Below are 24,685 nucleotides of genomic sequence, written 5' to 3' on the forward strand. Positions count from 1 at the left end.
TAAATCCCACATGATTATACAGTGGAGGTGACAAAGAGATTCAAGGGATTAGATCTGGTAGACAGAGTGCCTGAAGAACTATGGACAGAGGATCGTACCATTGTACAGGAGGGGACTAACCAAAGCCATCCCCAAGAAAAAGCACTAAAAGAAGGAAAAATGATTGTCTGAGGAGCCCTTACAAATAGCTGAGAAAAGAAGAGAAGTGAAAGGCAGAAGAGAAAGAAAGAGATATACCCAACTGAATGAAGAGTTCCAGAGAATATCAAGGAGAGGTAAGAAAGCCTTCTCACATGAACAACACAAAGAAAGAGGGGGAAACAACAGAATGGGAAAGACTAGCGATCTCCTCAAGAAAACTGGAGATACCAAGGGAACATTTCATGCAAAGACGGCACAGTAAAGGACAAAACAGGGCAAGGACCTAACAGAAGCAGAAGAGACTAAGAGGCGGCAAGAACACACAGAAGAACCTACAAAAAGGTCTTAATGACCCAGATGACCAAGATGGTGTGGTACTCACCTAATGCCAGACACTGGAGTGTGAAGTCAAGTGGGCCTTAGGAAGCATTATTATGAACAAAGCTAGTGGAGGTGATGGAATTCCAGCTGAGCTATTGAAAATCCTAAAAGATGATGCTGTGAAAAGTGCTGCACTTGATATGCCAGCACTTTGCTGGCATATCAAATTTGGAAAACTCGGCAAAGGGTCACAAGATTGGAAAAGGTCAGCTTTCATTCCAACCCCAAAGAAAGGCGATGCCAAAGAGTGCTCCAACTACCTTACAGTTGTGCACATCTCACACGCTGGCAAGGTTATGCTCAAAATCCTTCAAGCAAGGCTTCAACAACACATGAACCAAGAACCTCCAGATGTGCAAGCTGGATTTAGAAAGGGCAGAGGAACCGGAAATCAAATTGCCAATCAATTAGATCATAGAAAAGGCAAAGGAATTTATTAAAAAAAAAAGGGGGGGGGGAATCTACTTCTGCTTGACTACACTAAAGCCTTTGACTATGTGGATTACAATAAACTGGGGAAAATTCTTAAAGGGATGGGTATACCAGACCACCCTACCTGCCTCCTGAGAACACTGTACGAGGGACAAGAAGCCACAGTTAGAATGAGACATGGGACAATGGACGGGTTCAACATTGGGAAAGGAGTGTGTCTAGACTGTATACTGTCACCCTACTTATTTAACTTATATGCAGAGTATATCATGTGAAATGCCGGGCGGGATGAATCACAACCTGGATTGTGACTGCTGGGAGAAATATCTAACAACCTCAGATATGCAGATAATGCCATTCTAAAGGCAGAAAGGGAAGAGGAACTAAAGAGCCTCTAGATGAAGGTGAAAAAGGAGAGTGAAAAAGCTGGCTTAAAACTCAACATTCAAAAAACTAAGATCAGGGCATTCAGTCCCATCACTTTATGGCAAACAGATGGGGGAAAAGTGGAAACAGTAGCAGAATTTATTTTCTTGGGCTCCAAAATCACTGTTGATTGTGACTGCAGCCACGAAATTAAAAGACGCTTACTCCTTGGAAGAAAAGCTGTGACAAAATTAGACAGCATATTAAAAATCACTTTGCCAACAAAGGGCCAACTAGTCAAAGATATGATTTTTCCAGTAGTCACGTACAGATGTGAGAGCTGGACCGTAAAGAAGGCTGAGTGCCGAAGGATTGATGCTTTCAATCTGTGGTGCTGGAGTAGAGTCAGAGGGCAAGGAGATCAAACCAGTCAGTCCTAAAGGAAAGCAACCCTGAATATTCATTGGAAGGACTGAAGCTGAAGCTCCAATACTTTGGCCACCTGATGAGAAGAGCTGACTTATTAGAAAAGACTCTGATGCTGGGGAAGATTGAGGGCAGGAGAAGAAGGGGACGACAGAGGATGAGATGGCTAGATAATATCACTGACTCAGTAGACTTGATCTGAGCAAACTCCAGGAGATAGTGAAGGACAGGGAAACCTGGCATATTGCATTTCATGGGGTTGCAAAGAGTTAGACACGACTTAGCGACTGAACAACATATTCTTTCACTAAAGTTGTGAATAACTGTCTTAGAATCAATACCCCCAAAATACATCTAAAGTTATAAAAACAATTTAAATTTGTCAAAATTTTCCCAACAAAGTTAATGAGAGCATTAAAAGTCACAATTATGACCTAACTTTGTCTAAGTGACTAGCCAAGGTATCTAAAAGTATTACAAATTCATAGGGCTGTAGAAGATTACTTTAATACACTACAATTAATTTAGTGATTTTGCCTAAAAGTCATCATATGCTTTCTGCAATATTTGTGATAATTATTAAAATCATTTGAGAACAAAATTCACTAATATAGTCATCAAAGAGCTCCAGAAAAAATGTATCAAGTAATTTTCCATTCAATACCAATTAACCTCTCTCCAATCTCATGGCTTAATGGTAAAGAATCTTTCTGCCAATGCAGGAGATGCAGGAGACATGAGTTCCATCCCTGGGTCTGGAAGATCCCCTGGAGGAAGAACTGGCAATCCACTCCAGGATTCTTGTCTGGAAAATTCCATGGGCAGAGGAGCCTGGCGGGCTGCAGTGCATGGGGGTGCAAAAAGTCAGACAACGGAGTGACTGAGCATGCACACCACACACACAATCTCAAAACAGAGTTGATACAATGCATGTTTCAGAGTATCAAACAATGGTATCCTTTATCAGAGAGGATTAGATTACATCCTTCCTTAGCCAAAAAAAATTTAATAATTATAATGAGTTAAATGAGAGGAAAAAAAACTGAGGGAGAGAATTTCTCCCATGTAAACGTCTTAAAGTGGACAATCAAAGGCTGACGTGGCAGCTCTAAGTATCAGGGGTCCAAGTTCCTTCCCTCTTTTTGCTCTACCATTTACTGTTATGTTAAAAGTCACCTTGTACTCTAAGAAGGCTACAGGGACTCCAGCTACTACCCCTGTCTTGCAAATAGCAGAAAGAAAGAAGGGGAAGAAAGGCCCAGCCCATTCTCTTCAATGGTCATATTTCACCTTACAGCTCGTCAACCATGACCTAGTCCCTCTGCCCACACTTAACCACTCGAGGGGACAGGCAACCATCTCCAAATGTGGTAATAATGCTCATCTACAAAACTGAGACTCCTGGGCTTCCCTAGTGGCCTCGTCATCAAGAATCCACCTGCCAGTGCAGTGGAAATGGGTTCCATTCTTGTCCAGGAAGATTCCATATGCTGCAGGGCAGCTAAGCCCATGTACCACAACTACTGAGGCTGCAGTCTGAATCCTGCGAGAGGCAAGTGCTGAGCCCACGCATCCCAGAGCCTGTTTTTCACAAGAAACCACCACAATGAGAAGCCCACACACCACCAACTAGAGAGTAGCCCCCACTTGCTACAGTTAGAGAAAGCCCGCGGGCAGCAATCAAGACCCAGCACAGCCTAAAGAAATAAATAATTCTTTTAAAAACACTGGGATTTTTTTTATTAAGAAAGAAATTTTGCAGGGCAAATTATGAGAGGCAGATTAAGGTGGAGATAACACTTCAAGGAAAATGGGAGATACACACAAATTTTTCATTTAGAGTGGTTCACAGCAAATACAAATATGTATACATGTGTGTATGTGCATATATATATTTATGAAAGAAAATCTAAATGTTTAACAATAGGTGAATGGTTAAATAGATTTGAGGATAATCTCAAAACAGAATGCTATATAGATACCAAATACCACTTCAAACAATTTTGCAGATACAGAGGAATGTTCACAATATTGTATGGAAGAACAGGCTATCAAACATTTCATATTAAGCAGTCCCTATTTAAATAAATACACATACATACAAATACACACAGTATGCATGCATGCTGCTGCTTCAGTCGTGACCAACTCTTAGCCCACCAGGCTCCTCTGTACGTGGGAGGCAAGAATACTGGAGTGGGTTGACCCTATCTTCCCAACCCAGGGACTGAACCCACATCTCTTATTTCTCCTGCATTGGCAGGCAGGTTCTTTACCAGTAGTGCCACCTGGGAAGCTTTATACACAGAATATACTGATATATATACCCAGAGGCACATTTTGTATCTATGTATATATAGAGAGAGGTTTCCCCTATGGCTCAGCAGGTAAAGAATCCACCTGCAATGCAGGAGCCACGGGATCAATCCCTGGGTTGGGAAGATCCCCTGGAGAAGGAGACAGCACCCACTCCAATATTCTTGCCTGGAAAAAACAATGGACAGAGGAACCTGGTGGGCTACAGACCAAAGGGTCACAAAGAACTGGACACAGCTGAGCGACAAAGCACATACAGAAGGAGAGACGGAGACCACATAAAAAGCAAGAGAACAGAATTAAATGATAACAGTGGTTTAGGCTACGGGAAGCAATACGCTTTCATTTTCCCCATACCTTTCACTGCTTTCTAATTTCTCTACAATGAACACATAATATGCCTATAATTCTTTTCAAGAAGATTTTGGCCTACATGAAGAAAACCACCTTAAAAGCGCAATTAGATTCAAGCTTTAAGTTGCTCCTTGGACTTGCGTAATAACAAAAAGAGAAGGAGGGAAATCTATAGCTGCACTGTATTTTGTTGGTGGTAAGAAGCTAACTTCTTTATGCGCAGCTTGTTTTCAACTCACTAACACACACATATCACATCTGTCAGCTTTACACAGCTCACTCCTAAGCAAATGCTGTATCCATCACCCCCAAGAATCCATCCCACCACAGTGACTGCTTTGTTCACCGCGTTCCATGGAACTAATCACTTGTACTTTAGGCATCTACAAATCCCTCCACTTTTTACATTTCTATTTTTCTTAGTTCTAAAATGGATCCATCTAACAGAAATCACATCTTTCTCATATCTTTGTAACTATCTTGCATTGTCTTGAATGCAACCACTAATCTACGGGCCATCTCTAGAATTCCATCATTTCAAAAATGTATCATCAATTCTCTTGACACTGTAACCTCAAAGTGGAACCTTCACAAAGGTTCTCAGACTGAATTCACACTACATGCATAATCCAATAAATCTCACGTGAAGACCAATTTAAAGGGATCTTAAATGGTCAGTATCCCTAGACACTGAGGAAAGCATAGGTAAATTCTCAAAGGAAGTAACTTCAATCCTAGCCTCAAAGAAGCCAGTAACTTTCAAAAACACTCAATTAAAAAAAAAAAAAATCACAAAACAAGACCCAATGAATGAGGGCCAACATAAGAAATAGAACAATTAGACTACACATATTTCAATTATTGGAAACACTATACAGTAAGGATGGTACAAGTAATAGAAACACTTTTAATATGGATGTGAATTAAAATCTCAAGAAATAAAAAACAGTGGTAAAATTTTCAACTGAGTGGAAAAGTTAAACAGTAGAATCAATACAAACAGAAAGAATTAGTAAATGTGAAGACTTTTAAAACCTATCTAAAATGCAGTTCAGAAAGAAAATAAAATCCATAAGAGCAGAACAAAGACAGGATCAGGAGGACTGACAGCACCTGAAACCACTGCCAATGAGGGTCAGTCTTACACAGCCGGCCCACTGTGGACGGGGCTGCTGTGAAATGCAGTAAATGGGAACTCTTTAAAAGTCATATGCTTAGATGTCATGATAATATCAACGTGCTATTAAAAGCACCTCTTTACACTGAATTTATCTTGATTCATTAAATACCAGTGATACCAGTTTGCAGACCAGCACTGACCTGAGGTCGCCTTTGAGTAGCAACAATCTAAAAAAAAATAGATCAAAAACAGAAAAGAATATAAAAGACAAAAGAAAATATAGCTGCCATTCAAATAGATGATGAAAAATTTCAACACCAATTGAAGGTACAAATGGACAATCCCCAATGCAAGAAAAAACAGGAAAGATACATGTGAATGTGTGGGTAACTGCTGATCAGTGTAGGGGCTACACCTCACACAAATCACTGCAACACAATTCCAAACCAGCATTTTCATCATTTTTTTTAAACTCTTAGGACTCAATCAAGCTCTAGATGTACTCTAAATAAACAAAAATAAAGACAAGTGGACATAGTAAAGAAAGCTATCAGAGATCAAGTTTCAAGACTTAGTGATTTCCTCTCAGTCCATACTGAGAGGAAACACTCTGTCCATACTTCTCAAACTGTGTTTACTTAATTAGAGTTATTTCTAATGTGTAACTAACTGTATGAAAAAAAAAAATTCCAAACTTACATTAGCAGAGACTGAAAACGCTTTCAATTATATGGAAATGAACAGAATTCCAATTCCATTAACTGTTCCTTTGAATGTGAGGTGAGCTTCAGCATACGTTACCTATTACATCCTCTAATCATAACAGATTTTTTTATTTCTAAATGCAGTTCATTTAAAACACCCTGCTCAAACATCTACCACAAACCAAGTGTAAATTCATACCTACATGGCAAAACAGGAACTACGGTATCACACCTCCTGAGAAAGAGTTATAACTCATATCTGTATAAATCTTTGCTCACTTTGCAAATATTTGACACACAAATAACTGAAGCACAATACACTTCTGGGTTTCATAGAACAAATCTAATAATGGTGAAAGCTTACCAAGTAAAAGAACATGGAGAACAGCCATCAAAAATATATAAGAAAAAACACAGAAATTGAATATAACAATATATAGAAAAAAAGATGACCAAAATCGAATCAAAGGCTGCTGCTTCGCACCGTTCCCCATCACATGGAATTGAAAGGACCCTCACAGGGCGCACACAGCATATCAGTCAAACGAGCGCTGCACTCACCTGTTTGATTCAGGGTCACTAAACTCAAACAGTTTAGCAAGATATTCATGTAATTTCTTATTTGATCTGAGGAAGCTTTATTGACTATGCCAAAGCCTTTGAGTGTGTGGATCACAATAAACTGTGGAAAATTCTGAAAGAGGTGGGAATACCAGACCACCTGACCTGCCTCTTGAGAAATCTGTATGCAGGTCAGGAAGCAACAGTTAGAACTGGCCATGGAACAACAGACTGCTTCCAAATAGGAAAAGGAGTACATCAAGGCTGTATATTATCACCCTGCTTATTTAACTTCTATGCAGAGTACATCATGAGAAATGCTGGGCTGGAGGAAGCACAAGCTGGAATCAAGCTTGCCGGGAGAAATATCAATAACCTCAGATATGCAGATGACACCACCCTTATGGCAGAAAGTGAAGAGGAACTCAAAAGCCTCTTGATGAAAGTGAAAGAGGAGAGTGAAAAAGTTGGCTTAAAGTTCAACATTCAGGAAATGAAGATCATGGCATCTGGTCCCATCACTTCATGGCAAATAGATGGGGATACAATAGAAACAGTGTCAGACTTTATTTTTCTGGGCTCCAAAATCACTGCAGATGGTGACTGCAGCCATGAAATTAAAAGACGCTTACTCCTTGGAAGGAAAGTTATGACCAACCTAGATAGCATATTCAAAAGCAGAGACATTACTTTGCCAACAAAGGTCTGTCTAGTCAAGGCTATGGTTTTTCCAGTGGTCATGTGTGGATATGACAGTTGGACTGTGAAGAAAGCTGAGCACCGAAGAATTGATGCTTTTGAACTGTGGTGTTGGAGAAGACTCTTGAGAGTCCCTTGTCTGCAAGGAGATCCAACCAGTTCATTCTAAAGCAGATCAGTCCTGGATGTTCTTTGGAAGGAATGATGCTAAAGCTGAAACTCCAATACTTTGGCCACCTCATGCAAAGAGTTGACTCATTGGAAAAGACTCTGATGCTGGGAGGGATTGGGGGTAGGAGGAGAAGGGGACGACAGAGGATGAGATGGCTGGATGGCATCACCGACTCGATGGACGTTGAGTCTGAGTGAACTCCGGGAGTTGGTGATGGACAGGGAGGCCTGGCGTGCTGCAATTCATGGGGTCGCAAAGAGTCTGACACAACAGCGCAACTGAACTGAACTGAAGATTCATATAGTGCTACCTCTGAGGTTATGGGAAAAGAATTCAAACAGAAAAAAACAAAACAAAACAAAACTGAGCTAAGTAGTTAAAACTAGATCAGGTAAAAGTAACTATAACAAAAGGCTTAGCATGGCAAAAATTGTCAATCATATATTTGTTGCTCTTATTGCTGTTAAGTCACTAAGTCATGTCCAACTCTTTATGACCCTATGGACTGCAGCATGCCAGGCTTCCTTGTCTTCACTATAATCTGGAGTTGCTCAAACTCATGTCCATTGAGTCATGATACTACCTAACCATTTCATGTTCTGTCTCCCCCTTCTCCTCCTGCCTTCAATCTTTCCCAGCATCAGGGTCTTTTCCAATGAGTCAGCTCTTCTCATCAGGTGGCCAAAGTACTGGAGTACTTTATGCTCCAACTTTATGTTCCAGTTCTTTATAGTCCAACTCTCACATCCATACATGACTACTGGAAAAACCATAGCTTTGACCAGATGGACCTTTGTTGGTGAAGTGATGTCTCTGTTTTTTAACACACTGTCTAGGTTGTCATAGCTTTCCTTCCAAAGGGCAAGTGTCCTTTACTTTCACGGCTGCAGTCACCATCCCCAGTGATTTTGGAGCTCAAGAAAATAAAATCTGTCATTCCTTCCATTTTTTTCCCCTTCTGTTTGTCATGAAATGATGAGACCAGATACCATGATCTTAGCTTTCTTAACAATGATTTTCAAACCAACTTTTTCACTCTCCTCTTTCACACTTACCAAGAGGTTCTTCAGATCCTCTTAGCTTTCTGCCATTAGAGTGATATCACCAGCATATGTGAAATTGTTGATGTTTCACCCAGCAATCTTAATTCCTACTCGCGATTCATCAAGCCTGGTATTTTGCATGATGTAATCTGCATATAAGTTAAATAAGCAGGGTAACAATATACAATACAGCCTTGTCTTCAGTTCAGTCACTCAGTAGTGTCCGACTCTGTGTGACCCATAGACTGCTGCACACTGGGCTTCCCCGTCCTTTACCGACTCCCAGAGCTTGGTCAAACTCATGTCCATTGAGTCAGTGATGCCATACAAACATGTCATCCTCTGTCGTCCCCTTCTTCTCCTGCCTTCAATTTTCCCAGCATCAGGGTCTTTTCCAATAAGTCAGCTCTTTGTATCCGGTGGCCCAAACACTGGAGCTTCAATACCAGTTCTTCCAATGAATATTCAGGATTGATTTCCGTAAGGATTGACTGGTTTGATCTCCTTGCCGTCCAAGGGACTTTCAAGAGTCTTCTCCAACGCCATAGTTCAAGAGCATCAATTTTTCAGCACTCAGCTTTCTTTATGGTTCAACTCTCACATCCATACATGACTACGGGAAAAATCATAGTTTTGACTAGACAGACCTTTGTCAGCAATGTCTCTGCTTTTTAATATGCTGCCTAGATTTGTCATAGCTTTTCTTCCAAGAAGCAAGAGTCTTTTAATTTCATGGTTGCAGTCACAATCTGCAATGATTTGGGAGCTTAAGAAAATAAAGTCTGTCACTGTTTCTATTGTTTCACCACCTATTTGCCATGAAGTGATGGACTGGATGCCATGATCTTAGTTTTTTGAATGTTGAGTTTTAACCCAGCTTTTTCACACTCCTCTTTCACTTTCATCAAGAGGTGTTTTAGTTCCTCCTCTTACTCCTTTCCCAATTTTGAACCAGTCAGCTGTTCCATGCTCAGTTCTATCTGCTGCTTCTTAACCCACATACAGATTTCTCAGGAGACAGGTAAAGTGCTCTGGTAATCCCATCTCTTTTTAAGAATTTTCCAGTTTGCTGTGATCCACACAGTTAAAGGCTTCATCATAGTCAATGAAGAAGTAGATGTTTTCCTGGAATTCCCTTGCTTCTGCATGATCTAGTGAATGCTGGCAATTTGACCTCTGATTCCTCTGCCTTTTCTAAATCCGGCCTGTACACCTGGAAGTTCTCCATTCACATACTACTTAAGCCTAGCTTAATGGATATGAGCATTACCTTGCTGGCACGTAAAATGAGCGCAACTGCACAGCAGTTTGAACATTCTTTGGCTTGCCCTTCTCTGGGATTAAAATGAAAACTGAACTTTTCCAGTCCTGTGGCCACTGCTGTGTTTTCCAAATTTGCTGAGATATTGAGTGCAACACTGTAACAGCATCATCTTTCAGGATTTATATAGTTCAGCTGGAATTCTGTCACTCCCTCTAGCTTTGCTCACAGTAATGCTTTCTTAGGCTCATTTGACCGCATACCCCAGATGTCCAGTTCTAGGTGAGTGACCACACCGTCGTAGTTATTCAGGTTATTAAGACCATTTTTGTACAGTTATGCTGTGTATTTTTGCCACCTCTTCTTAATCTCTGCTGCTGCTGTTAGTTCCTTGCCATTTCTGTTCTTTGTCATGCCCATCCTTGCCTGAAATGTTCCCATCATATCTCCAATTTTCTTAGAGAGTCTTTCCCATTCTATGGTTTTCCCCTATCCTTTCACATTGCTCATTTAAGGCTTTTTGATCTCTTCTTGCTATTCTCTGGAACGCTGCATTCAGCTGAGTGTATCTTTCCCTTTCGCCCTTGCCTTTCACTTCTCTTCTTCCCTCAGCTACATGGAAAGCCTCCTCAGACAACCACTTTGCATTCTTTCATTTCTTTATTGCTGGGATGATTTCAGCCACTGCCTCCTGTATACTGTTATGAACCTCCATCATTAGCTCTTCAGGCCCTCTGTCTACCAGATCGAATCCCTTGAATCTATTCATCACCTCTAGTGTATAATCGGGACTTTATTTAGGTCATACCTGAATGGCCTAGTGGTTTTCCCTACTTTCTTCAATTAAATCCTGAATTTTGCAATAAAGAGCTCATGATCTGAGCCACAGTCAGCTCCAGGTCTCGTTTTTGCTGACTGTATAGAGCTTCTCCATCTTCAGCTGCAAATAACATAATCACTCTGATTTTGGTATTGACCATTTGCTGATGTCCATATGTAGAGTCTTCTCTTGGGTTGTTGGAAAAGGATGTTTGCATGTTCTTTTGACAAAACTTTGTTAGCCTCTGGCCTGCTTAATTTCATACTCCAAGGTCAAACTTGCCTGTTATTCCAGGTATCTCTCGACTTTCTACATCTACATTCTAACATCCTATGAGGAAAAGGACACTTTTTCATGGTGTTATTTCTTGAAGATTTTGTAGGTCTTCACAGAACCAGTCAATGTCAGCTTCTTCAGCATCAGTGGTTGGGGCACAGACTTGGATTACTGTGATGTTGAATAGTATGCCTGGAAACAAACCAAAGTCATTCTGTTGTTTTTGAGGCTGCACCCAAGTATTGCACTTTAGACTCTCTTGTTGACTATGAGGGCTACTCCATTTCTTCTAAGGGATTCTTGCCCACAGTAGTATATATAATGGTCATCTGATTTAAATTCACTCATTCCCGTCCATTTTAGTTCACTGATTCCTAAGATGCTGATATTCAATTTTGTATCTCCTGCTTGACCACGTCCAATTTACCTTGATTCAAGGAACTAATATTCCAGGTTCCTACACAACACTGTTCTTTACAGCATCAGACTTTACTTTCAATACCAGACATATCCACAACTGAGCATTATTTCCACTCTGGCCCAGCTGCTTTGTTCTTTCAGGAGCTACTAGTAACTGCCCTCTGCTCTTCCCCAGTAGCATACTATACACCTTCCGACCTGGGGGGCTCATCTTCCAGTATCCTATCTTTTTGCCTTTTCATACTGTTCATGGGGTTCTCAAGGCAAGAATATTGGAGTGAGTAGCCATTTCTTCCTCTAGTGGACCATGTTTTATCAGACCTTTTCATTATGACCTGGATCTCTTCACCCACCCATCCTGGGTTGCTCTGAAGGCATGGTTCAGAGTTTCATGGAGTGTTGCAAGCACCTTTGCCACAATAAGACTGTGATCCATGAGAGGGTATCCATACTTAACCATGAAGAACCAAAAGTTCAAGCCATTCGGAAAAGCTCAGGGGCAAGGTCCTTAAATAACAAATTTTCACCAAATTATTCCACAACTGTCTTGATTCACAGCCTAAGCAGATAAAAGACATGCAATATTTTAACTTGGTAATTTATAATAAAATGGATTTAACCTGGAAATTTACAGTGAAGTTTCGTTTTTAAAATGCATTTCAGCTAGACATAAACATCAGGCAATGAAAATATTTAGCCTTATAATTTAAAATTCTGAAAGCTTACACCAAGCTTAACCAATACTAATCCACTCCAATATAAAAAAGAACTAAAATGAAATATCCCACAGTGTCTTTTGAGTTTTTATTTAAAGTTATTCATAATCACATTTTTGTATTCTCCTTAGCTGCTTTAAGTCTTCATTGTAGAGAGAGAAAGGCAGGTTTTAAAAACACACCTACATGCATATACGCATCCATGTAAACCTGTCCCCATAATTGCAAACTCTTCACTGGTACTTCTTGATCCTGACTGAAAACATGACAGTGAGTAACCAAACTTTTAAACTTAATGCACTTCCTTTAAGAATACACTTTTTAGTAAAGGAAAACTACAAAGATCAAAATTTATAATCACAAACTTTGCAAATGGCTAAAATTGGGGGGAAATAAAGGCAAGCAGTATACTCCTGTATCCGTCAAAAAAGGACTTGAGCTTCTCACAGGGAAATGCTAATGACTCAAATAGCGTCTGAGTCTGAAGATTAACTGATACCTGAGTATCAGTCACACAGTCACAAATTTTCCCACTGAGATATCCCTAATAAGTACTCTAGTAAACAATGAACTCATATATATGGGAGTCTGGGAATGGAACCCCAAAATTGTTATCAATAACCATTAATATTCTTTGTCACTGAATGTTTTTTTTAAATGACTGTGGTAATTCTTTCCATTATACAATATCCCAGTAGAATTCAACTTGAAAAGAAAACATCACGTTTATACTGTTTCTTCACATATCCAGCACTAAGAAGGAGATAAACAATCTTATCCTGCTCAAACCAGAACTTCATACCTTTGTTGGAGGACCACATACTTTATACCAGAGGGAAAGATAATTCTAGTAAGTTTCCAGGTTTATTCTGCTATTCTGTTTCATAAACACTGGATCCACCAAAGAATCGACTCTACCTTTATACACACATACAAACGCATATACACTATTAGAAACTTTCGCTTTTAAAACTTTTTGGACTACATCAAACTAAAATGCTTCTGCACAGTGAAGGAAACCACCATCAAAATGAAAAGCCAACCTACTGAATGGGAGGAGCTATTTTCAAACAATATTTCTGAGAAGGGGATAATATCTAAAACATATAAAGAACTCTTACAGCAAAAAACAAACAACCGCGTTAATTCCATAGTGGTCCAGTGGTTAGGACTCCACACTTCCACTGCAAAGTTCAATCCCTGGTCAGGGAAAAAAGACCCCACACACAGCATGGCATGTCCAAATAACAAACAAAAAACAAAACCCAATTAAAAAATAGGCAAAAGATCTGTTTTGCCCAAAGTTTTCATTCATCTCAGATTTAAAGGATTTGTTAACAAAATAAGCCACTTGTTAAATACAAATAAATTATACAAATTTTTATTAGAGAACTATCTAGTTTACTTTCAAAGTACTAATATTAAAAGAAAAGAGAAATAGAAAGAGCAGAGAATACATCACCAATTTGGGTTCTGACTACCGTCCAGACTTAATTTGTGCTGGGAAGTCCTGTGTCACAGCACACCTGGAGTCCCAGTCAGGAGAGGGTCCCAGGCAGCATGTCCACTCAGGGGGTGAAAATTCAAAGACTGCAGTTTGGGGTTCCCCCTTATAATCGCAGGAAGGTCACAAACTGACATCATCATCCATCTGTGACCAAACCACAGCTTTGGTTTCCTGTTAATACTGTTTGTTTTGTTGTGTAAACTTGGAATGTAGTTATGCTTGGAGCTTGGTCCGCCAGCCCCCTCCAGGTCTCAACAGTCTCAAGATTTCTCCCCCGTCTTATCTAAGGTGCTGCAAGCCTTCCACTCACAGCAGGCCTTCACTCCCAGTCACTCCCAGTCAGGGCAGTGTCCAGGCAGGTAAGAAACAAGGTCAGAGGCCTGCTCTGCTTTGTCTCTGAATAAACAAGACTATTCATTCATCTCCCTAACAAGATCTGAAAAAAACATTTTTCTGAAGAAGACATATAGATAGCCAACAGGTACATGAAAAGGTTTGGCATCACCATCATTACAAAAATGCCAATCAAAAACAATTAACTATCAATTCACAGGTGTTACAATTATCAAAATGAAAAGAAATAATAAATGCTGGAGAGGATATGGAGAAAAGGAAATCTTCATACACGATTGGTGGGACTATAAATTGGTACAGCCACTATGGAAACAGAACGCAGTGTCCTCAAACAGTTAGGAACAGAACTACCATATGACCTGGCTATTCCACTTCTGGGTATTTACCTGAAGAACAAGAAAACACTAACTCAACAAGACATGTATATCCCTATGTTCACTGCAACATTATATATAATAGCAAGATATGAAAACAACTCAAGTGGGCACTGACAGATGAAAGGATAAAGAAGATGTATCTCTCTCTCTCTCTCTCTCTCTCTCTCACACACACACACACACACAAACACACGGGAATACCAGTCATAAAAAGAATGAAATCCTAAAAAAAAATTTTTTTAATTAAAAAAAGAATGAAAATCATGCCATCTAAGACAACATAGATGGACCTTAAGAACACTGTGCTAAGTAAAAGAAATCAGAGAGAAAAAGACAAATACCGTATGATTTTACTCAAATGTGGAAACTGAAAAAAAAAAGTAAATAAAATGAAACAAAAACTCATAGATACAGAGAAGAGATTAGCAGTTACCAGAAGGAGGTTAGGGGTGAGTAAAACAAGTGAAGGGAGTAAAGCAGACATGATGAACGGTGAACTGAACCTGTGATCATGATCACTCTGTGGTATATACAGATGTCGAATTACAATGTTGTATACCCAAAACCTACATAATGAAAAAATAAATTTTTAACAAACACTGTTTCTTGAATATCCATTCTTAAAATTTATTATATATTATAATATACTAAAATAATGGGTAACCATGGGAAAACTCCTTTTTCAGCAATTAAGTGGGCAAAATCAATCAGGCCTTAGGAAGGATCATTTCAAAAGAAACTAGTGGAGGTGATGGAATTACAGCTGAGCTACTGAAAAGCCTAAAAGATGATGCTGTTAAAGTGCTGCACTCAATATGCCAGAAAATTTGGAAAACTCAGCAGTGGCCATAGGACTGGAAAAGGTCAGTTTTCATTCCAATCCCAAAAAAAGGCAATGCCAAAGAATGTTCAAATTACCACACAATTGCACTCATTTCACATGCTAGCAAAGTAATGATCAAAATTCTCCAAGCTAGGCTCCAGCAGTACGTGAACTGAGAACTTACAGATGTACAAGCTGGATTTAGAAAAGGCAGAGGAACCAGAGACCAAATTGCCAACACTGGCTAGATCATAGAAAAAGCAAGAGAATTCCAGAAAAACATCTACTTCTGCTTCACTGACTACACTAGAGCCTTTGACTGTGTGGATCACAATGAACTACGTAAAATTCTTCAAGAGATAGGAATACCAGACCAGCTAACCTGACTCCTGTGAAACCTGTATGCACGTCAAGAAGCAACAGTTAGAACTGTACATGGAACAACTGGTTCCAAATTGGGAAAGGAATACGTAAAGGCTGTACATGGTCACTCTCCTTATTTAACTTATATGCAGAGTACATCATGCCAAATGCCAGGCTGGATGAAGCACAAGCTGGAATCAAGACTGCCAGGAGAAATATCAGTAACCTCAGATATGCAGATAACACCACCCTTATGGCAGAAAGTGAAGAAGAACTAAAGAGCCTCTTGATGAAAGAGGAACATGAAAAAGCTGGCTTAAAACTCAACATTCAAAAAACTAAGATCATGGCATCTGGTCCCATCACTTCATGGCAAATAGATGGGGATACAATGGAAACAGTGAGATATTTTATGTTCCTGGGCAGCAAAACCACTGCAGATGGTGACTGCAGCCATGAAATTAAAAGACACTTACTCCTTTGAAGAAAAGCTATGGCAATCCTACTCAGCATATTAAAAAGCAGAGACATTACTTTGCCAACAAAGGTCCATCTAGTCAAGGCTATGGTTTTTTCATTATTCACATATGGATGTGAGAGTTGGACCATAAAGAAAGCTTAGAGCCGAAGAATTGATGCTTTTGAACTGTGGTGTTGGAGAAGACTCTTGAGAGTCCCTTGGACTGCAAGGAGATCTAACCAGTCCATCCTAGAGGAAATCAGTCCTGAATATTCATTGGAAGGACTGATGCTGAAGCTCCAATACTTTGGCCACATGATGCAAAGGTCTGACTCATTAGAAAAGACCCTGACGCTGGGAAAAACTGTAGGCAGGAGGAGAAGGGGATGATAGAGGATGAGATGGTTGGATGGCATCACTGACTCAATGGACATAAGTTTAAGCAATGTCCGGGAGATTATGAAGGACAGGGAAGCCTGGGGGGGGTCACAAAGAGTCGGACACGACTGAGTGACTGAACAACAAGAAAGACACTCAAAAGCTATGTTAAAAAAAAATTTTTTTTAATAATTATAATCCTTATAATTTGTTACATACTGTATTATAGAAAAATAATGGGCAACCATGGGACAACTGTTTTCAGCAATTAAGGATTAACTTTAGTAATAAATTGCAAGTATTAGCAAGAAAATCAAATGGAGATAGTTTGTGCCTTGTTTTCACCTATGAAAAATATCTAGAAAGGTTGTATGACTTACTTCAAATTCTATATAGTTAGGAGTCATAACTTTATAATTATACATTTGAGCTTAAATTATCTTAAATTAAGTATTCTAAATTAAAATTACCTTCATGACTTTTATAATTAAGCTATTCTTATAATTTGTATAAAATCCTTTAACAAAAAAATTAGATCTAATCTAAAATTTTAAGAAGTTTATTTTCTTAAATAAAGTCATTAATTTTCAGTCACCTTTTCATTGGATTGACATTTAAAGAGATAAGCCCTCTCTAACAAAGGTAAATAAAATCCATTAACTAAAGGTTATTTTAAGTTTTTAAATTTAAATTAGTGAGTTTTTTAAACTTTGGAATAATTTTTGGTAAACGCTTTTTTGTGTAAAAATTATGAACTTCTATATAATTATAAATGCAGTTTTAATCTAACTTATTAATTTGACATAATCAAAGATATTTTAAGTACTTATTATAACGTTTAATTACACTGTATTTGAGACACTTACTTTTTGCATTCCTGTATGAAAAAAATTACAGGCCATGTGTTATTTCCACTTCATTTTACTGCCAATATATTTATCACATATGAAAACTGATCCTTGTGTTCTGAGAAAGAATATACTATGACATTATATCCATTTCTTCTCTTCAACAGCAGTTGTAAAAATTTTTAAAGTATAACTTATTCAGAAAACATTAGATAAGATTTTAAATATATTTTATGGGTAAAGTTGATAGAATCACTTAGACACCTAAATTCAGTTTCCTGAATAGTTACTGAAAAGATTAAACTACTGTAATCAAATATTTATACAAAATTTTTTTAAAAAATCAGAGCAACAAAATGTTAATAGGAGAAACATTTTTTGTTCTTGTTCAAGATCCAATTATTCCTATATATTCTAATGCCAAAAAAATCAGGTAAAATAAATAATTGTTGGGAGTTCTTTATGATGCCTTTAACTTTTGTGAATTAAGCACAAACAGGGGTTAATGGCAGTCAATAAATACATCTTCTCCACAGCTTTACAAATAAGCTAAATAAATACCGAACACTAAAAAATAGTTACACTTCACTTTACAAGAAGACTAACTTCCTGGACAAGAAGAACTGAAAAAAGACAGTGCATGATATTCTGTGTGCTATGAAATCTGAATGCAGGGAAAGCTGCAAATGGAATTCATGTACAGGCTTTGGAGAAATACTAGAACTATAAAAAATATTAATAATACTATTACAAACATGCAAGTCCCTCCAACCAAAATTTTTATAACAAATGGCATTCACACTCTGCATTCAATTCACACAAACATAAAACCACAGTTGCTTCACTTTGTGTTTGACATAAAAGAACAACTAGAGGTAAAGCCACTGCTGGCCACCCTGGTGCCTTTAGCCTCCTCCCACCTCATGCGTAGCCCCTAGCAAGAGGTTTCCACAGAGCCTTCTAATTCATTTTCTACATTTTCATTTACATATTGAAATAACAGAGTTGTTGCTTTGTATTTTTTTAAATTTTTCATAATGGTATCAAACTGAAAGTACCTGGCGTCTTTTTCACTCATTTTTTAGATCTACTAATATAGAGACAGAATTTTTTCCTTTTAACTTCTGTAAAGTATGGATCCCATAGGCCTATCACGTTTTATTTATCCTTTCCTCCACTGATAGACATCCACGTTGTTTCCAATTTTGCACAACTACAATGTTTTATGAGCATTCTTGCAAAACTCTCTATGTTCACATACAAGAACATAACATGTTAACTGTGTTCTCTAAAGCCAGGTTTCTCAACCTCCACACTCTACAAAATTTGGACTCAGAATTCTTTACTGTGAGAGCCTGTCCTGTGAATTACAGCATATTTAGAGCATTCCTGATCTCTACCCACCAGATGTCAATAGTCCCCAGATGTGACAACCAAAAACATTTCTAGGCGTTGTCAAGTGTCCCTGGAAGATAAAACTCCCTTGGTTGAGAATCACTGCTCTAAGGTCTATATGAGGTGACTTTCTGAGTTATGAGTACATTTTCCATTTCACCACATATTGCCCAACTGGTCTCCAAATAGCCGTATCAATTTTTACCCCCATCAGCATATGATACCACTAGTTTCCAAACACCCTTGTCAATACTTGATAACGTTATGATGGTTTAAATTGTTCCAATAAAATAAATCATTGATTTTCCAAAAGGAAACTACCATTTTAACTATTAATTTCAAGAATATGCGGTACACATGTGCTACTACTAAGAAGTTATGAAAACTCAGAGCTTACATGGAGGAAGTAACCTACATTTTATTCCCTTCTCTTTATTTTGCTTGGCCCTTTTCTGGTACACGATTTTTTCTTGACATTGATGCGTATTATTAGCATATAAATTCTGACTTTATAAACTTATTTTCCCTAGAAGCTTCAAAATTATAATGCCTCATTCACATTTCTTCAAACTTTCAAGACCACACACAGAGTTTTAAACAACTTTAAGTATTTTAATTGATGTCATCACTTATAGAAAGGTTCATCACTCTTACACTTATAAGTTGCTGGTCTCTAAATACAAAATTAGGCTAGAGAAACACTTTGGAAATATCTATCACCAAACTCCCTATCTGTGAAAGAATCTATATTAAGCAAATTGATTCTTAAACTGAAATCAGAATGAAGCAAAATGGTGGACTTTATATGCTAGCCTCCACATCCCATACCAAATAAACATAAATTCAGACTGGAATTTGTAGTTCCTGATTTCCAGGAGTTCCTCTTATAGTTCCTCTTTCTCCTGTAAAGATCAACTGTAGTTTATGCTCAGTTCTATGAGATAGCTTTATTATTTTTTAACTGAAGTATAACTGACATATATTAGACTCTATTTTGTCTATAATTCAAAATGATCACCACAATAAGTCTAGTTAACATTATCACTATATAGTTACAGAATTTCTTGTGTTGATAATTTTTAAGGTTTACTCTCTTAGCAACTTCCAAATATGCAATGCATTATTATTAACCATAGTTGTCATGCTTTAATTCACATTCTCATGTCTTGTTTACTTTATAGCTAACTGGGTGTTTTAACCTTTTGACTCCCTTCATCCCTTTCACCCACCCTCAACCCTGGCAAAACGGCATGCTCTCTGTATCTATAAGATTGTTAAGATTCCATATATACGTGAGATCTTACAGTATTTGTCTTTCTCTAATTTACTTCACCTGAGGTGATATCTCATTGTTCTGATTTGTACTTCCTTGATGATTAATGATGTTGAGCATCTTTTCATGTACCTATAAGCCAACTGTATGTCTTCTTTAGAAAAATGTCTATTCAGATCTTCCACCCATTTCTTAATTAGGTTGTTGTTGTTGAATGAATTCTTTACATGTTTCAGAATTATCCTATCAGAAATACGATTTGGCAACACTTCCTCCCTGTTGGTAGGCTGCCTTTTCATTTTGCTGATGGTTTCCTTCACTGTGCATAAGCATTTTAGTTTCACTTGTTTATTTTTGCTTTTGGTGTGAAATCCAAAAAATTACTGCCAAGCTTGATGTCAAGGAGATTACCACCTATGTCTACTTCAGGTCTCACAGTCAAGTCTTTAATCTGGCCTGTGTTGCCTTTAATATAAATTCTCCTTTGAGCTAAGCCATCTCGTATAGGTTTCTATTACTGCCATCCAGAGAACCTAGTCTAAGAGAGTTGCATACTAAAATGATAAAAGTTCCAAGCAAAACTAGAGGGAAAACCAGAAGGTACACCAGAAACTAAAAATACCAGGAAGACAGAAAACAATATAAATTTAACTGAACTTTAAAAAAGAAGAACCTAGTACAACTGCTGCAAAATACAAGTGTTTCTCTGAGAGTGGTCCAAATACAGTTATTTGATATTTGAAAGTAGAGGCAATCTGAAGGCGGCAAGAGTATGAAGAATAAGAATGTCCAGGCAGGCTACCTCCCCAGACCCCTCATCCCCACATCCCAAAGCAAGGCAGCAGTAAGAGAGGCCATGACCCAGAACAGGAGGAGTGAGAATGGGCTCTTGGTTAACACCAGTGATAGAGGTCTGGAGCCCAACCTTAAGAATATGTACCCCAACACTTCATCATTAAAGGTTCAGAGGAACAGCACAAATGATCAAATCAATGTTTCAGGAAGATTAAGCCTGTGTCAGCAAGAAGGATAAACTAAGTAGAGGGAAGAATACTGACAGGAGAGCTAGGCAGCAGACGGCACAGGCATGTGAGGGCTCAAAACCCAGCCAGAGACTCTATGAACAGAAAACCCAGACTAGCCTAGATGGAACTTTTAAGAGTAGAGAGAATTTGTTGAATGACTTGATGTTATGAGAGAGAAAAAGATAAAAACTCAGTTCAGTTGCTCAGTCGACTCTGTGACCCCATGAACCACAGTACGCCAGGCCTCCCTGTCCATCACAAACTCCCGGAGTCTACTCAAACTAATGTCCATCGAGTCAGTGATGCCATCCAGCAATCTCATCCTCTGTCATCCCTTCTCCTCCTCCCCTCAATCTTTCCCAGCATCAGGGTCTTTTCCAATGAGTCAGCTCTTTGCATCAGGTGGCCAAAGTACTGGAGTTTCAGCTTGAGCATCAGTCCTTCCAATGAACACCCAGGACTGATCTCCTTTAGGATGGACTGATTGGATCTCCTTGCAGTCCAAGGGACTCTCAAGAGTCTTCTCCAACACCACAGTTCAAAAGCATCAATTCTTCGGTGCTCAGCTTTCTTTATAGTCCAAGTCTCACATCCATACATGACCACTGGAAAAACCATAGCCTTGACTAGATGGACGTTTGTTAGCAAAGTAATGTCTCTGCTTTTTAAAATGCTATCTAGGTTCGTCATAACTTTCCTTCCAAGGAGTAAGTGTCTTTTAATTTCATGGCTGCAGTCACCATCTGTAGTGATTTTGGAGCCCAGAAAATAAAGTCAGCCACTGTGTCCACTGTTTCCCCATCCATTTGCCATGAAGTGATGAGACCAGATGCCATGATCTTAGTTTTCTGAATGTTGAGCTTGAAGCCAACTTTTTCACTCTCCTCTTTCACTTTCATCAAGAGGCTCTTTAGTTCTTCTTCACTTTCTGCCATAAGGGTGGTGTCATCTGCATATCTGAGGTTATTGATATTTCTCCCAGCAATCTTGATTCCAGCTTGTGCTTCCTCCAGCCCAGTGTTTCTCATGACGTACTCTGCATATAAGTTAAATGTCGGGAGCAGTGTTAGGCATTACTGACAAAATGGAGGCACGGCCCCAGACCCCTCTCCTCATTCCGCAGGCACGGACCCGGGATGAAGGAGTTAGGCCTTGTAATTCTGACCTGTTGTTTCCTCTCCTCGGCTGAGTTGACTGAAAAGGAATATTAAGGTGCTTATTGTTCTTGAGAGGAGCATGAGAAGGCACAAAGCCTTCTGCAGCTGTGCTCAGAGAATAATTCATAAAGTTAATCACTGACATTTGTTTAAGGACTTTTACAAGAGTGTTCCAGGATGAGCACAGAGGCTGCAGCTTGAGGCCATGGGAGGGATTGCTATCTGAAGCCTATTTGTGAGGAAAATGTTTATGGCAAAGGAGTTTACTGAATTTAGGGCTTAGAAATAATTAAAATAGAAGTTAAAGATTTAAGGAATGTTGTAAAGTTAGCATATTTTACTATAGCTTATAGAGGTTAGGAATTTGAGAGATACTATAGCTAGAAGCCTTTTTAAGAGATAGTGAGCTCAGATGTTAGGAGCAAACAGGATTTAGAAAGATAAGAAATAAACTGAGGAATGTGGCATGAGTTACAGTGTAATCACAAGTTAACTATAGGACACATTAGAAGAAGTAGATAATAGATGGTAAAGCTGATTCCAAGAGAATCAATGAAGCAGGAACTCTGAAGAGCAACAATGATTTATAGAGATAATAAATCTGGGTGAGGGGGAACTGAAAATGTCAAATCTATGACCTAATGTTTTTGTAGAAGTGTAAAAGAGAATCTTAAACTTGAAATAAACAGGGAGTCCAAGAAACTAAGAGGCTGTCTTATCGCCAACACCATCCATCTCTTCAGGTTGAATCCCTGGCTGCTGGACCTGGACTCCGGCAGTTAAATAAGCAGGGTGACAATATACAGCCCTGACGTACTCCTTTTCCTATTTGGAACCAGTCTGTTGTTCCATGTCCAGTTCTCTAACTTTGCTTTCTGACCTGCATACACGTTTCTCAAGAGGCAGGTCAGGTGGTCTGTTATGCCCATCTCTTTCACAATTTTCCACAGTTTATTATGATCCACACAGTCAAAGGCTTTGGCAGTCAATAAAGCAGAAATAGATGTTTTTCTGGAACTCTCTTGCTTTTTCCATGATCCAGCAGATGTTGGCAATTTGATCTCTGGTTCCTCTGCCTTTTCGAAAACCAGCTTGAACATTTGGAAGTCCATGGTTCACATATTGCTGAAGCCTGGCTTGGAGAATTTTGAGCATTACTTTACTAGCATGTGAGATGAGTGCAACTGTGTGGTAGTTTGAGCATTCTTTGGCATTGCCTTTCTTTGGGGTTGGAATGAAAACTGACCTTTTCCAGCCCTGTGGCCACTGCTGAGTTTTCCAAATTTGCTGGCATATTGAGTGCAGCACTTTCACAGCATCATCTTTCAGGATTTGAAATAGCTCAACTGGAATTCCATCACCTCTACTAGCTTTGTTCGTAGTGATGGTTCCTAAGGCCTACTTGACTTCACATTCCAGGATGTCTGGTTATAGGTAGTGATCACACTATTGTGGTTATCTGGGTCATGAAGATCTTTTTTGTATAGTTCTTCTGTGTATTCCTGCCACCTCTTCTTAATATCTTCTGCTTCTGTTAGGTCCATACCTTTTCTATCCTTTATTGAGCCCATCTTTGCATGAAATGTTCCCTTGGTATCTCTAATTTTCTTGAAGAGATCTCTAGTCTTTCCCATTCTGTTGTTTTCCTCTGTTTCTTTGCACTGATGGCTGAGGAAGACTTTCTTATGTCTCCTTGCTAGTCTTTGGAACTCTGCATTCAAATGGGTATATCTTTCCTTTTCTCCTTTGCTCTCTCCTTTCTCCTTTGTGAAAAGGGAAGCAAAAAGCAAAGGAGAAAAGGAAAGACATATCCATTTGAATGCAGATAAAGACTACTTCATTCATTTGTTCAGAAAATACTTATTGTAAGCTTTATTACTGTATCACTAGCGCTCAACATTATTAAATTACCCTGAGGACAAAGAAGTCAAAAGGAATCCTAAGTGCTTGGGGCTGGTGCACTGGGACGACCCAGAGGGATGGTATGGGGAGGGAGGAGGGTTCAGGATGGGAAACACATATATACCTGTGGCAGATTCATTTCAATATTTGGCAAAACCAATACAATATTGTAAAGTTTAAAAATAAAATTAAAAAAAAAAAAAAAAGGAATCCTAAGAATTTGGCTCTGAGAAGGTAGCATGAGGTAAATAAAAAGTCAGGGTAGTATAGTATACATTAAAATAAGTGATTATTTCAGCTTGAAAAATGAGTTTTGTCCTGTAAGTTTTACTTTTATGTAAAAATAAAAGCATTCTTATACCCAACAAATTTGTAACAGTCCTTAACCTTGCATTATGAGATATCTGAGATGTGTAAAAGAATACATGTAATTCATATTATAAAGCACAATAACAAAATGAGTATGATGAACTCATCTCTGAACCTAAGAAGTAAAATACTACCAATTTCTTTAAGTTCCTGGTGTGTTTCTCCCCAATTCCAACCTTCTGCCCCACATCCAACAAAGGAAGTCATTACCCTGTATTTTCCTTTAATCATACCCTTCCTCTTTCT

General features: G+C 38.7%; 1 protein-coding gene across 8 annotated transcripts in view; it reads right to left on the reverse strand.

The window, feature by feature from the left end:
• TBC1D5 (TBC1 domain family member 5) overlaps positions 1-24,685 on the reverse strand; it is a 586,162-nt gene that overhangs the window by 533,112 nt on the left and 28,365 nt on the right. The gene's annotated exons all lie outside the window — the stretch shown is intronic.

The sequence above is a fragment of the Bubalus bubalis genome, chromosome 1 (genome assembly GCF_019923935.1).
Source record: "Bubalus bubalis isolate 160015118507 breed Murrah chromosome 1, NDDB_SH_1, whole genome shotgun sequence".
NCBI classification, from domain to species: domain Eukaryota; kingdom Metazoa; phylum Chordata; class Mammalia; order Artiodactyla; family Bovidae; genus Bubalus; species Bubalus bubalis.